This window comes from Rhipicephalus sanguineus, chromosome 5, assembly GCF_013339695.2.
Source record: "Rhipicephalus sanguineus isolate Rsan-2018 chromosome 5, BIME_Rsan_1.4, whole genome shotgun sequence".
Classification (NCBI taxonomy): domain Eukaryota; kingdom Metazoa; phylum Arthropoda; class Arachnida; order Ixodida; family Ixodidae; genus Rhipicephalus; species Rhipicephalus sanguineus.
Genome location: NC_051180.1, coordinates 166,329,676 through 166,345,899, shown reverse-complemented (window position 1 = coordinate 166,345,899; position 16,224 = coordinate 166,329,676). Strand labels below are relative to the sequence as shown.

General features: G+C 50.4%; 1 non-coding gene and 1 pseudogene across 1 annotated transcript; both read right to left on the bottom strand.

Moving 5' to 3' along the window:
* Positions 1-5,831: 5,831 nt before the first annotated feature.
* LOC119395065 (uncharacterized) lies at positions 5,832-11,961 on the bottom strand (annotated as a pseudogene).
* Positions 11,962-13,206: 1,245 nt separating this feature from the next.
* Trnas-gga (transfer RNA serine (anticodon GGA)) lies at positions 13,207-13,280 on the bottom strand. Its single transcript has one exon. It is a non-coding gene; the product is annotated as a tRNA-Ser (tRNA).
* Between the last annotated feature and the right edge of the window lie 2,944 nt (positions 13,281-16,224).

The following is a 16,224-nucleotide window of genomic DNA, read 5'->3' as shown; positions in this document are numbered from 1 at the left end:
GTGGCACAAGCGCTCTAGATACAGCTGTATATATCTACAAAGAGTCCAATGCACCACGAAGAGTTCCGTGCGGTTCTATAGTTCAGCACACATTACACTTGAGGTGAACGGGAACATTCACGCCCGTCCAAGCTAGCATGGCTCGTTATTGAGCTGGCTCCCATGAGCCATTCTGAAGCCTTGACAGTGCATCCGCATTGGCATTATGCGCGCCTTTCCGATGGCGCATCGTGACATTGTATCGCTGCAATGAAAGTGCCCACCTAGCTAGCTTTGCTCCCTGCGGAGTGCTGGTGGTCAGGTAGGACAGAGGGTTATGATCAGAGACCACATTCACCACTGCTCCAAAGAGCCAATAGTCAAATTTCTTGAGCGCCCATATTATTGCAAACGCCTCCCTTTCTATCGTTGACCAGCGCCCCTGTGTCGGGTTAAATCGATGGCTAGCGAACGCTATCGGCTTTTCTTTCCCGTCTGCCGACATTTGAGCCAAACAGGCTCCGGCTGCCGTGGCTGACGCATCTGTGAAGAGCCAGTATGACTGATGAGGGTCAGGAGTGTTCATGGCGACAGCCTGGCACAACGACGTCTTTAAGCTATCGAACGCCTCCTGGGCATCTTCTCCCCATGGGATTTCATTTGGCACCCCCCGCCTAGTTAACGCTGTGAGCGGGCCCGCGACGTCCGCGTAGTTCGACACATACTCGCGCTAATACCCACAAAGCCCCAAGAGGCTTCTCACTTCCTTCTTTGTGCACGGCGGTACAAGGCCCTTGATAGCAGCTATCTTTTCTGGGTCTGGGCCGTGAGTTCCCAAGCCAACCACATGTCCGAGATAACGGATATGTGTTTGCGCTACCTGGCATTTTTCAGAGCGTGCCTTCAGATCGGCATCACCAAGAATCCTAAGCACGGTGTCCACATGGCTAAGGTGTTCCTCCCATGTGTCTGAAAAAATTGCTATATCATCAAGGTACGCTGATGCATAAGCCTGGTGTGCTGACAGCAATGCATTAACCATCCGCTGAAAGGTAGCTGCTGAGTTCTTCAAACCGAAGGGCATTACCCTCCACGCGTACTGCCCATCGTGTGTCACGAACGCCGTGAGATATTCACTTTGGGGATCCATTGGCACCTGCCAGTACCCTCTCCTGAGGTCAACTACAGTTATGAAATTTGCGCGACCCACTCTGAAAATTAGCTCTCGCGGATTAGTCATTGGAAAGTCATCCACGCGCGTAACAGCATTCAACATCCTATAGTCAATGCACATGCACATTGACCCGTCTTTCTTACCCACACACACAACCGGGTGTGTGAATTCACTTTCCACTGGGTATATAAGCCTCAGATCAAGAAGTTCTCCAACCTGACGACTAACCTCTTTCTTTAACAGCTCTGGAACTCGGTAAGGAAATGTCCTTTTGGGCTTACAACTCTCCTCCAACTCAATATGATGCCGACCTACCTGAGCCATCCCAGGCTTTCCATCAAAAACACAGCGATGTTTCTGAAATACCCTCTCAATCTCCTTCCGCGCGTCAGGACGCAAGTGATCCAGCTTTTTGGCGGGTATCACACTCTCTCTATCTGCAGTAGGCACCGCCTGTGGCATGTACTCCACGTCACCAAACTCTTCGTCCTCCTCGAAGACCACCCCAACGTGGCTTACTCTAGCATAGTAGGGCCTGAGCCGATTTGCATGCACCACCGAGGACTTTCCGTCATTCATTTGTAGGCGATAAGAGTGTTCCCGCTCTTTACCTGTTATCGTGAACTTTCCCAACCACCTGGCCGCCATCTTTGTTGCCCTAGCTGTATCAAACAGCAGCACTTGGTCTCCAACATTAAATTCTTTACTTCGCGCCCTCCTATTGTATACTTCAGCATATCTGCCCTGGTGTGCAGTGCTTGTCAACTCCGCTACGCTCACGGCAAGATCTAGTTGCTCACGCAGTTGTTGCAAATACTTCGATGGTTTCTCTCTTAGAGTTGCCGGCACACTTACTTCACCCGTCCAAGTCTGTTGCAAAATTGATAGAGGCCCGGTCGGGTTTCTGCCATACAACAGCCTGAATGGCGACACCCCTGTGGTGTCATGTGGCACTTCGCGGTACGCCCACAGCACGAATGGGACAATCTTGTCCCAATTCTTTTGGTCACGTTCTATTACATGATACAGCATATTTTTGAGAACCCTGTTCCATCATTCCACCACGCCATTGCTCTCGGGGTGTTCAGGGGTGGAAAACTTGGGTGAACAGCCCAATTTTTCCAACATCAACTGTGTCATTTGTGACTTAAAGTTTGTGCCCTGATCAGAACAGACCATTTCCGGAACACCGGTGCGACTAAAAATTTCCAGTAATGCCTCGCATGTGGCCCTTGCAGTCAACGATCGGAGTGGCACCACCTCAGGCCATCTAGTGCAAAGATCAACGAGGCACAGGGCATATCTGTGGCCTCTCGCCGACGGCACATCGATAGGGCCGATGACATCTACATTAACCACCTGGAATGGGTGTTCCGGCCACGTGAGTGGCGTAATGGGTATCTTGTCACTTTGCCTTCTATCAGACCGCGTCTGGCACTGATGGCATGTCTTACAATGCTCAACAATATCCCTTTCCATTCCTGGCCAAAAGAAACTATACTTTATGCGTTGCCTGGTCTTTTTTGACCCCAAGTGTCCACCCCATAAGGACTCATGCGCCAGCTCCAACACCTCGCTGCGCCTTTCAACTGGCAGGACTAACTGTCTGGCCTTGACTCCCGCTAAAGAGTCCTGATGGTAGAAGAGCCCATCTGCCAGAAACATGCCAGCTTTCTTTTTTCTTGCATCCTCCCATGACCTTCGAAGACTATCATCTGAAAGCTGCTCAGCTCTAAATTGCTCTCGCTGATTAGTGACCTGATTGGCAAAAGCGGGACCACTTTCTCCCGATTCTTGAACCTCATCAACCATTTCACCGCAGCCACAGTTTAAAACTGCTGTATCGCTGTCTTTCATTTCACCTGATCGAAGTCCCACTGCACTGACGACATGCGTAACACTCTCCCGTTCACTCCCATTGTCTTCTTGTGCATGCAGTAACTCCCAATCCTCTTTTGACAGCAGACAGTTAACTCCATCCGCGAGCTGGTCAGTAATAGCACACACCAGATCAACCTTCTGTGGTTGTCCCACCCCTCCCGGGTAGTTTAAAGCTATTGGCAATGTAGCCAAAGTTGCTTGGATGGTTTTTCCAAACGCCGATGGAGCCTTACTGCGCCCGATGAATCCTTTACCCTTTGCGGAAGTATCCCTTCACGTATATTCGCTGCCTGTGTCCAGCAGAGCTTCAGTAGTTATGCCACCGCACGTGATCGGCATAAGTTCCAGTTTCGACCGGCCCGAGCCGGCACTTCGCTCGAATACTTCCACCCTCGCACTCAGCACCCTTTCCTGCTCAGGTGACGGTAACTTACCAACAATGGCGACATTGTGGACTCTCTGTTTAGGCACAGTGGTCAACTTCGCCTGCTGCTCCTTACTTGAGGCCTGAGGACAATCCCTAGCCACGTGACCCTGACCGCGACAAATGTAGCACCTTACATTGGCCTTTTCTATGCCGGCCTGCCTGGCTAACAGCGGAGCAGTTGGCACTCCAACCGTCTTAGTTGCTCGACCCTTTCCTTTCGCCTGTTCAAAAGTCTCGAGAACTTTAGCGACCTCTACAGGTTTGAACCACTCTTTGCCCTCCCGCAAAAGAACATACTCTAGACCTTCCGGGCCCAAACTCGCCTTCATTCGGTCAGCGACCATTAGCTCAGCAACCACTTCCTTAGTATCCGCATTACGAGATTGCAGGTAATACGCGAAGTACGTTCTGGCCCGAGAAGCGAACTGAGCCCATGTTTCCTCTCTTTTCTTCATCACCTTTTGAAACCTGTCTAAGTACTCAGCTGGGGTGAGCTTAACTTAATTTAGTACCGCGCGTTTCACGATCTCATAATCCACACACTCCTCTTCACTCAAGCTACACAGCATATAGCGGACTCGCTCAGACAGCGCAGCCATTATCAAGTGTACTCGGTTGTCTTCCGGTACCTGGAAGGATGAAAACAGTCTTTCCACCTCATCGAACCACATTGGGACGTCGCACGGCAACCTGTATGCCTTCAGCATTTTAGCGCATTGTGCTACTCCGTCAATGCCGGTATGGCGGCGGTCGTTCGTTCCCGACATCGAAGGCAACCTACTCGATTGCTCAATCTCTGCTCTGCGTAGGGCTACACGTTCACATTCAAGCTGTAGGCATACTTTTTCGAGCTCGAGCTGCAGGCATCGTACTGCCATTCCCTCTGGATCTGACCTATCCGGATCTTGTAGAGCGCCTAGCGCCCCACTACCACCTCCGGTGACCGACTGCTCAGACACAGTCTCTCTGAAGCTCGGTAGCTCCTGCTGTCTGATCTTCTCTCTGCTTAGATGCACCATCCTCGCCCACACTAGACCCCACAGCGCTTGCCATTCTGCGCGGAATTTATCGCTTACACATTCCACTCCTCGGCGACAAGGTTGGCCAGCAAGCAGGCCGTCGCCTGCGACTCGGCGCGAACGCGACCACAGGGGGTGTTCTGCAGTGTGTCCCCGTCGCCAGCAGATGCCTTCAAACAGCGCGGCCAGCGCCTCAGACCCAGTCCGTGTTTTGATCGGAATTCCCGGAGCTCGAAAACCAGACCGCCGAGGCTCTGGGCCAGATGTCACACCCAAACGGGAGGCAGCACGCACTTGCCCGCATGGCGCCACCGCAGACGGCTCGACCGTCCTGAACGCTCCCGAACACAGCGGGAGACTGCGCCGACCCCTCTCGGCCTTCCGCGAACTCGCGGTTCGTTCCTTGGCGCGAAACCGCGGCCACCATCAGCGTGCTAAAGGGCCCCTGCCCTCTCTCCTGAACGGCTTGCAGCCATAAGCGGCCTCACAATGCCCATTGTTTTGTTCATTAAGCACTTCACTAGTGTTGTCTAATGGCGGGGGTGCATAGCGTGCTTTGTGGAACTGGCAGTGGAAAAATGCAAGGCTGCTGTTGCGCCACGGTCATCTCTGATGCTGCAGGTGGCACATCAGGTCCACCTCTTTGCATTGGAGGTTTTCTCTGGCAGGGCGGAGCTCAAAAGCAATGTATAAAATGAAATAAAATCAGCCCGTTGACAGTTACAGCTGTCTGGAAAATGTACTTCATCAGAGTTAAGCTATGTCCCAAGCTGATAGGAGGCTCGGCGTTTCCCACTACTTGGGATGCCTCTTACTTATCGTCTGGCAGTGCCTTGCAACCAGGGAGGCCAAGTTCCAAAACAAAGCAGTTTATTAAAAGCAAAAAAAAAGGCAAGATCAGATAGGATCAACATACATGATTGTCCAGCAGTGGTCGATTCCCAGCTCGCCCCCCCCCCTCCCTAATTCACATACACACTCGTTTAGATACACTTGCGATATGGGGCGGAACCATTGTTTAATCTCCCCACTCAATTTCAACCAATGAGTGTATCAGATCTTATGACAGAAAAAGAGGCGGGGCACCTTCAGTGTACACCGTGGCCGCCCCTTTTCTGCCCGCCTTCTATGACACAATGTTGAAGTACAGTGCAGTCCACTTATATCGAGAAAATTTTTAAATATGATCGTTATAACCGGTGATTGTGATATCTGGACTGCCGCAAAAAAATCGTCGCCGGACGTACCTTTTGTAGCTCCAGACTTGAATTCGCTATTTGCACCAATGAATAAATATTATAGATAGTAGGATGTCAAAAACAAGGCTTTATTTCTTACTCTGAAGAGCGCATCACGGGTTCGGCACGCCGAAGTAATCTGAAATCTGCAGTTGCTTCCGCGGAAGCTTGAGCTTCACAACCGCGGTGCATGCGCATAGCTTCCAGCTGCTGCGAAAACTCTGGCGGCATTCCTTTGATGTGCATAAAGTCAATCAGCGAGTCGATGGATGTCAGTGCACCTTGCGTCGTCATCAACGGAGTTGTAGAGGCGCTGTCAGCCTCCTCATCACTACTGTCGCTGCCGTTGCACAACGCCGCCGTTTGTCGCGACAACACATCCGCGACGATTGCCTCGTCGAAGCAGCACTGTCTGCCGTCAGGAAGTCCTCAACCGACGCGACACACACGCTATCTGCGTCACCAGTAGCAACATGCTCCCAGAGCTCCGTCAGATCCGCAGTTTCCGTGCCGGTCTTGCTGTCACTAGGCGAGGGAGGCTGGTCCTGGCGCACAAAGCCTGCCTTCCTGAAGCAGCTTTGAATGGTGGTCTGCCTCACCTTGTACCACGCGCCGTAAACGAAGCGCACGGCCTTAAGAAGGCTTATCTTCAGATCAGGGGCATCAGAGGGCTCGTCTGCATTGCCCGATGTACCGGGAGCCAAGCGGTCAATCGTCAACACGAGTCACTCGAGCATGCGTCGCCGGTATAACACTTTAAAGTTAGCAATCATGCCGGCGTCTAGTGGTTGCAAGCCTGCCGTCGTATTCGGCGGCAGGAACATCAATTGGGTTGATGTCAGCTTTGGGCTCACATTGTGTGCGCTACAGTTATCCAACAGCAGCACCACCTTCCGCTTCTGGCTTACGATGACACTGTCCATCTCGAGCAGCCACTACTCTAACAAAACACGGGTCATCCAGGCCTTCTTATTACTCCTATAGCGGACCGGGATGTGTTGATTCCTGAAGCACACAGGCTTCTTGGATCGCCCGATCATGAAGGGCTTGAGCCGATGGCTCCCGTCCATATTCACACAAAGTAATACAGTTACCTTAACCTTGGAGTGCTTACCGCCGAGACACAGATCGCCTTTCAAAGCATGCGTCTTCGATGGTGTCATTTGAAAGAAAAGGGCAGTCTCATCACAGTTGTATACGTCTCTGTCTGAGAAGCGCTCCATCAATACGGGCAGGTTGGTCTGGAGCCACTGCTGCTTCGCCGCTTCTCCCACCACGTTCTTGTAGACAATGCCGTGCCGCTCTTTGAATCTTTGTATCCAGCTGCCTCCGGGTTCGAAATTCGGCTGACCGAGCAGAAAGGCCAAGTTTTTCGTCTTTGTGGCAAGTATTGGCCCACTAATCGGCACATTCTGGGCACGGATCGACAGGAACCACTGGTAGAGTGCCTCTTCAACGTCTGCATACAAGGGCTCCCGAACTCTCTTCCGCTCGTCGGCATGGCCACTGGTTCCAGCCTTCAAAAGCGCAGTGCTTCCGGCTTTGAGGATGGTCGAGATCGTCGACTGGGCGAGCTCGTATTTTTTTACGAGGGCGCTCACCTTAAAACCGCGCCGCGAATTCTGCAAAATATTCGAATTTGCATCAAGCGACACATCCTTTCACTTCGTCGGTGCCAACGTCGCTCACGCGATCGCTGAGGAAGAGAGACTGACCGATGGCGAGGGGGGGAGTACAGCCAGAGGTACAGCCAGAATGCCACCGAGGCCCCGCCCCGATGCCGTCACACCGCTTTGCTTTTCGCTTTTAGGGGCGAAGCTCCGTAGGGTGTGGGTCGTTCCCTCCTCTGTAGTAGTAGTATGTAGCCAGCTCTAGTTTAATGAATTGCTCACTAGATGAGCAATTCACTAGATATCATAATTTACAAGACTATCCCGTAGTGTTCCTTAATTTAATCACATTAAATGACATACTTTGCGGGCGATATGCTCTAGTGAGCTTTCAACTTTTCGTCTTAATGTACATGATAAAGAAATTATTTCTATGAAAAACGCAAAGCACACCTTGAGCAAGATGTTTGGCTAAATGGGACCATGAGGCGATGCGAAGCCGGAGCACTTGCACGATCACGTTCCGTTGGCTTTCGTTGGGCTTGCTACCGACCTCGCGTCGTGGAACGCGAAGAGGAACGCTACGCGCATCGTGTCTACCCTCTAGCCTTGCCGTTAATTCTCACAGGGCGAGCAGGGAATGCGGTCGCTCTTGGCGCGCTTTCTCTTTCACTCGGGAGCGGACACTTTTCCTGCATTTCACTGATCACAAAGCGGTGATAATGAAGGGACCATGTAAACCAACAGTACAATAAAAGTTTGATGTTTAATATATACATGGTGTGTCACACTTCATATGATGTACTGGGCGAATTTCACGGAAGAGTTTCACGGTTTACTGATGATTCCCTCCGGAGCTTCGCCCCACTCATCATCATTCACCCCGTGGATATGCTGGGATTTTTTATTTTCTCTCTCCCCTTTCTCGCTTTCTTTCGGCAAGCTACAAGTAGCTTGCCGTTGGTAGAGGGCTGCGGAGCGCGGCGCTTTGCTTTTTGGATTTTTTTTATCCCTCTGAGCCTCTCCGCGGTCGACGCGCGGCGAGGCGCAAAACGTGACACAGCTGGCGCCACCTAGTAGCGCGTCGCGCCAACTCGCGATGCTCTCCTCGGCTTTTTGAACGGCTGGGACGCGCTGCCGGCGCTGTGCTGCAATGCTTGCGGCCTGAATGTCCAACGAGACTGAATGTCCAATAGTGGACATGCAGTCTCGTTGGGCATTCCGTCTCGTTGGACATTCAGTCTCGGTTGGACATTCCGTCTCGTACATTCCGTCCCGGTCGCAAATTTCGCTTTTCCGTTTTCATTCCACACATCCCAATCTTTGCTGTGAAAATCTTCCGCGTGTGCCCTTACATAGACGCAAAAAGAAGTATTTAAAAATGAGAAATATTTAAAAAACTCCCTTTTGCACCCATTTTCTCGTGTTATAACTTGATGACTTTTCAATAAATTGAGTTCATAGCTTGTGCTTTTCGTGCCTTTGTTATATGTGTGCTCCCTAAAAATATGTACCTGTAACTTTAGAGCAGTTTAACAATTATGCAAAACCAACTAGTCCAGTACTTCACCTTGTTGAGTAATCAATTAGCTTTCAGATTTTTCGCCGTAGTCCGTGAGTTTTTTTTTTTAAGTAATTGTAATCGCTGGCGTTCTTTCACTGTAATGTGTACAAGTCTGTTCCCGACCCAGTTTTTTTTTTTTTTTTTTTTTGCTTGACTTTCACAGCACTAATATTGACGTCATTTGAAGAGCAATAGAAAAGCTCATGTTCAGGCCGTTCTGAAAAGCCCTCAAGTGATTTTAAACATAATAAAAACGGGTTTATTGTCGCCACCAATTACCTGTGTGATATGTGTTGTAATGAAAAATTATTGGTATTAGGCGGAACAGGTCCGTAGCCAGCAATTTCTTTCGGGAGGGGGAGGGGCACTTGCTGAAAGCCTTGACTATTTGAGAAAAACTCCTATTTTCCTATTTTCATGATTTATTTTCGATAAAACACCATGTGTCATCAAAATATCGGGGGAGGGGGGCTGCCCCCACCCCCGCCATGGCTACGGGCCTGAGGCGGATCTACCGATTTAGCCTGAGGGCTTTAGCCCTTGGGCCCTAGTTTCTCTGGAGAAAAATGAAGTTCTTGCTGTGCCATGTCATGCCATGGTGCTCTAAATTTTCTAAACGCCCAGGAATTTAAGCTACCACGGTACCTAACATTGCTTATGTGGATTAGGAAACGACTTACAGCCCACTCGCGCAAGGTTCTTCTCACCCGAAAACTGAGCGAGGCAACTCAATGATCGTTCGTGAATTCTATGATAAGGGTAGAACTGGTAACACCGTGCATTCCGTGACGGCGCAAGAAAATACACCTTCCATAGGTTTAGAAACGCGTGAAATACAGACGTAGAGTTTATTGAACGCATAAAATAGTCAAAAACAGGTTTGTGGTTGCATACGCGCACTGCAAAAAGCTATACAACAGTCACAAAGAAATGTCTGACTATACATCGAGTTGTGTTGGCAGAGCCAGACATGCTACGACTCCACAAGAAAAATTCAACACTAACAAATCTGTTACGTTGCTTCTGGCAGCACACCTATGCTCCCAATAATATCAAGATAATTGCAGACGTCTTGATACGTTGGAGATTGGGTGCTTATGTAAGCGGCGAAGCAGTCCATTTCGCCCGCTAGTCTGTCGTTCCTTGCTGCAACTCTGCTTGACGAAGGCCTCGCGACAGCGAGCGGGTCCAGTAGTAGGGCCTGGATGCGGTTCTGTGCAGCATACTGGGACGTCTGAAGGAACTGAATGAACTCAGTCAAATCGGGGCGGCGAGTCGACAGTCGACTGTGCAAGCCGTTGTGCCACCCTTCAACCAAGTTCGTCGTCCTCGGGCCTAAATTCCCAAATTGCCCCCAAATGTCTTTTATAGGGACTTGCGAAAGCCAAAATGATGAGAAGTATCGGGCAAATTGGTCCATTCTAGCGGCATTTAGCGCTGGTTGCTGCGGCTTTGCAGCAATCAAGTCCTTCGAAAAGTCCAAGCGAAATTCTTCGGGGACAAAAGGCAGATGTCGTATCCTGAAGAACCATTCCTGCACTTCTGGGTTGTTTTTACAGAGGGCCTTGAGTCCGAGCTGATCTCGTTTGCTGTTCAGAGCTTTCGCAAAATGAAGTGCGCAACCTCGAACCTAGAAATAGAGAGATGAGTATGAGCGATCAAAGTTTTCCTCTCGTATAAAATCATTCCGTGCAGCAATACTAGTGATTGGGTTTGTTAAATTCCTGTGTGAGAAGATTTCGCTTCAGCATAAAAAAAATATACTTAAATATAGGAACCTATACAAATATCTCTGTTAGGATTGATATCACATAAATGTTTAGTGTTTCTGCATTTCCAAGTAGTTACGCCTTCACTAAACAAAATGCAAGTATTAAAGAACGGCATCAAAGACTACACTTTTAAATGAAACCTGCCGAGATATACTTACCTTGGGAGGCCCTGCAGCAGTTTGAAACACTTTCATGACAGCTTGAATTGCTGCTGACTCATTGTCGAACAACCACGTCACTGCCGATGACAGTCTATCGGTGTCCCCGAATTTCGCTTGCATGATATCTCTGATGGTATCGAAGACAACTTCGTACGAATGCGCGTCGCACGACTGCATTAAGGCGTACATCAGTGGCTGGGCTTCACCTTTTATAACTGCGTGGAGTGTACAAAACTGTCCTGGACTGTGGAATTCACAAGTGTTGTACATGAAATTCCCTTCGCCCAAGATGTAGTCAGTCTTCACCAGCGCTTCCAAGTCCTTGTAGGCATAAAAAAGCAGTAGGCGCTTGCCTTCACTCTTTACTTCCAGCTGAAGGAACTTTTTTCCATCTTTTGTTACGTGGAATTGTGGCAGTATATCGTCCAGTGCATTGCCCTTTAGTTTGTGGTGATGGCGGTTGCGCGACAATGCCCATCTCTTCGACATGAATCCATATGAGCAGACGTCCTCGCTGGCTGCACAACGGGCTGCGCTCCCTCTGTATCGTATGTATATAGTTGTATATAGCTGCTATCCACCTTGGGCACACTTTTGTGCGTTTCCTGGAATATTTCATCCTGTTTCTTTGCCACTTCTTCCGCTCGACACATGTGAACTGCTTGCTCCAATGAGAGGTCCTGCTCCCGGAGCATTCGCTGACGTAGCTTGCGGTCGGCAATGCCGTACACAATCTGGTCCCGCAGAAGTAAGTCCTTTAGGTGGGAGAACTGGCATGACTGGATCTTTAGCTGCAGGTCTCGGAAAAACTGCTCGAACGGTTCGCCTTCCTCTTGAACGCGCATGCGGAACCCGTAGCGCTCGTAGGTTTCATTCTTTTTCGGCATACAGTAATCTTCAAAATTTTTAATGATTGCATCGTATGTATCCTTTGACGTGTCTTCAGAAGTATTATACACGTCATGAGCCTCTTCGCCAGCTACATGGAGAAGCAGGGCTATCTTCTGAGCGTCTGTGCGTCCGCCCGCACTTTCCATCGCATTGAGGAACAACTCAAATCGTTGGCAAAAGCGCATCCAGTTCTCCGCGATGTTGCCCCATAGTGCGAGCTCGGCGGGCGGCTTCAGAAACTCCATTCCGCTGGCTTGCTTTGTGGCCCTACTGCCGAATAAGTCACAGAACCACTTCTGACACCATGCATTGACACCTACAAGATGGCTAATGCTCTTTATTGCGTTGCCACATCCAGGCTCGCAGCCGACCAGGGTTGCCAGCCAAGTGTGGTGGATAGCAGTTATACACAACTATATACATACGATACAGCACCCACAACACACTATCAATAACATATCCCCATGACACTTTAACATTGCATAAATGAACACTATAATCTCAAGAAAACATGGAACTAATAGTTTACAATATTGTTTGTTCTATACAACACCAACACATTAAGGAGGTCTGCAGGTCAGACCACAACCCTATACATTCCTTGGCCCACCATGTCACACCCTCAGATACAGACGCTAAGTTTTTGTTAACGAGACAGACAATGCGAGGCGCCTGTAACAAGTAAGATCGGTTGGAAGGCGCACTATTTCGGAGTATGATGAAGTGTAGCCCTTGCAGTACTTAAGCAAACCACGTGCGCTAGGAAGTGCTTTCTTCGTTAATGGTGCTTTAAGCTGTTGAATGGCCTGAACCTGCCCTGGGTCTTGCAAATCCAACCATGATCTCGCTACATGAACCAGTTCTTTCCTACTTCACTGTGCAGTGTTACCTTTGGAAGGGTTGACAGTAATCCCAACATCTTCAACAGTGCACGGCCCCTTATCTACATGCACCCGGAGTTCGTCCCACGTCTCCTCAGAGTACACAACAACCTCATTAGAAGGGTCTAGAATGTTGTCTACGTCACCCAACTCCTCCTCCCCTACCTCTCTTTGTTCCCTTGCCAACGTTGGCTCAGCCGTACCTTGCTCTGGATAGTTCAGTGGAAACTCTTTCTTCTCCGGTTCCTCCGCCTTATCCTGCCCTGCACCCTCGGCTGACCCAACTACCAACACCGAAGCTCCGTTGTTGCCTTCCTTGTGATGTGTCATCCTTTAATCGTGCTACTACCTTCACTTATTTGGCAGCTATTTACCTTTCATGCTTGAGTTTTTCAAAAGCATCGGGAGTTAGTAAGGCATCAACATCCTGCGCTAACCCATTGGTAACAGCACACAATGTCAACAGTTGCAGGTTTGTTCCACTATTTGCTGCAGGTAAACTCAGATGTAAGAAAGGGAAAATAGGCAACCACCCGTTTGCAGCACAAAGCCACAAGGAAATCCATACGGATTTCTCAGAAATAAAGCCTCTTAGTCGCCGAAAAATTCATCCTGGTCCGGGGATCGAACCCGGGACCAACGCCTATCCGGGGCGGTCGCTCTACCAATTGAGCTAACCAGGAAGCTAGCAGTTGGCAGCGCGAGGGCGAATTCGACAACTCGAAGCAACTGGACACATATTGCAACTGGACACATATTCCGCAGAACTGATTTACAAAACTCAGATGTACCCGCATGAGGTCTGCTATGACCGTGTGCCCAAACGCTCCTCGCAAGCGTACCTTTCTACTGCGTTCTCCTTTCAGTATGCTCTTTCTCAGTATGGTTATGTCGGCTCCTGATTCCAGACACCCCTTCAACAACCGCCCGCCGCACGCATCTACCCAAGCTCGTCTAGATTCTGACGCTGAGTTTCTGGGTCTCATTTTCCCCCATTAAGTTGAAAACGGCCTTCCAGCAAACTTCCTCTGCTGTGGTTCCTTACCGCTCTCACAGTTGGTCACTGCCTTCGGCTTAGTCTGAGGACAGTTCCACAGCATATTACCGAAAGTAATTTTTTGTCCGAAGTCGGGATAAAATCGGACGGGTTCTTTGTGGCGAAGCAACGCCGGGCCCGAGCTTCGCGATGGTGATCGCCGCCGTCTTTGGGAAGTGACTCCGGAGTAAGATGCCTTCACTGCTATAAGACGCCTTCACCGCTGGACGTTTTTTAACACAACTTTATGTCAAAACTATTTACATAGCAAAAGGCAGCTAAGAAGAGAATGGCCCACAGTGGGGCGTAAAGCAGGAGTGCCGGTGCCCAGCCGGCGAGCTCTCCTAGTCGGCCAAAAAAGACAATCCCGGCTTCCTCGGCGGCCCCTCTTATCCCTCGTCCCCACATGCTTCCTCGTTACATGGGGTCATTGACGCGTGCCGTTAGGTTCCAGGAAAGAGCGGGGGAGTGAGTCCGTGCAGGCCGCTTTTGGGGAAGGAGGGCATTTCTCCATACCCCTCAGCTCGGGAACGTATGAGTGGTAGAAAGGGGGGGGGAGGTCACGCCGAGCGCGACCTTACACCTTTCTTCCAAGATTCGTTGATCAGAAAGAAGATGTGACAAATGAAGCAAAAAAAGGTTCGCGCCAAAGGCCACATCACTAAAGAAAGACAGGCGTGTCACAAGCATGCGCTCAAAATGCCACGAGGCATCACATATGTCCACACATTTCACTCTTGATTTTCTGTGAGGGGAGTCAGTCCGCTGGGCAAAAGTTCAACCTGCAGCACACCATCTGTGCGAAAGGGGCAGGGAACCCTCCCCGTCACAAGACCTTTGGACTCCAATGGTGCTAGGGCAGGCCCCTCACCCCAACACTGATTAGGTAATCAGGACAGCGCGTCAGCGTTTGTGTGCGCGCTGCCCTTGCGATGCTGAACTACCACGTCGTAGCGCTGGAGCGCTAACGCCCAACGTGTCAGCTTTGCGCCCTGGGGCATGCTGCATGTGAGATACGAGAGCGGGTTGTGGTCGGTGATGACAGTTACCTTAGCTCCAAAAACCCATACCTCAAATTTCTTTAAGGCCCAAATTACTGCAAATGCCTCACGTTCAATCGTAGCCCACCGCATCTGCGTCGGTGTATACCGGTGGCTACCGAAGGCGTTCGGCATCTCGGAGCCATCGTCTCGAATTTGCGCCAAGCACGCACCTGCAGCTACCGTGGATGCGTCGGTAGAGAGCACGTATGGCCTTTTGAGGTCTGGCGTGGCGAGGGAAGTGGCTTTGCTCAGGGACCGCTTTAGAGATTGGAATGCCTCGTCGGCTTCCTCAGACCAGGGTATTTTAGAGGGCACTCTTTTGCTAGTGAGCTGCGTCAGCGGCCGGGCTACCTCGGCGAAATTAGGAACGTAGCTGCAGTAGTATCCGCAGAGGCCTAGCGCGCTCCGCAACTCCTTCTTTGTAGTGGGGGCTTTCAGTCCCTTGATGGCTTTGATCTTTTCGGGATCTGGGCCATGCTTACTTGATCCCACCACATGTCCTAAGTAACGGATCGAAGGCATTGCGACCTGACACTTGTCCAAATTCGCCCGCAGGTTCGCTGCTTCAAGCGTAGAGAATATTTCATGCAGGTGTACGACATGCTCCTCGACTGTCTGACTAAAAACGGCGATGTCATCGAGATATGCGCATGCGTAACTCTCACGACCTGCCAGTACCTGGTTCATAATCCTTTGGAACGTAGCTGCTGCATTTTTCAAACCAAAAGGCATCACTCGCCATGCAAATTGGCCAAGGTGAGAGAAGAATGCGGTGGCTAGCTGAGCATCCAGGGCGAGCGGCACCTGCCAGTAGCCCCGCCTAAGATCTACCAGGGTAATGTAACGTGCCGATCCCACGCGCATGATGAGTTCCTGCGGACTCGCCATCGGGAAGGCATCAACTTCCGATACTGCATTCAGCGCGCGGTAATCTATACATAAACGCACCGACCCATCCTTCTTGGGGACGCAAACAATTGGGTGCGCGCAAGGGCTCTCACATTGGTATATGAGGCCAAGTTCTAGCAGCTCACCTATCTGTCGGCTAACTTCGTCTTTGAGCGTTTCTGGGACCCTGTAGGGACGACTGCACTTGAGCTTCGCGCCCTCGGTTATCTTTATGCTGTGCTCTCCTACATTAGCTATTCCTGGTTCGCCAACAAGCAGTATTTGGTGGGCCCTGAATACCGCGCACACGCGTTCGGCCGTGTGAACGTCCAAATGGTCAGTCTTCTCTTGACCGAGGGTGAAGCCTTCACTGTTAGCCGCTCGAGGGGTGTATTCAACTTCTCCAAAGTCATTGTCGTCGTGAAAGATAACGCTCAGCGACGCTAACCTACACGCGTATGGGCGTAACCTGTTCGCGTGCACTAGCATGCGGCGACCCTCTTTCGTCTGCACATAATATGAGTGTTCGCGGTGCTTTCCCTGAACGATAACGGCCCTAACCACTTGGGATACATTTTCCCAGGTCTCCTGTCGTCGAAGACTAGGACCGTGTCGCCCTCGCGAAAGCTTTTGACCACGGCGTGTTTGTTGTAGTGCGAT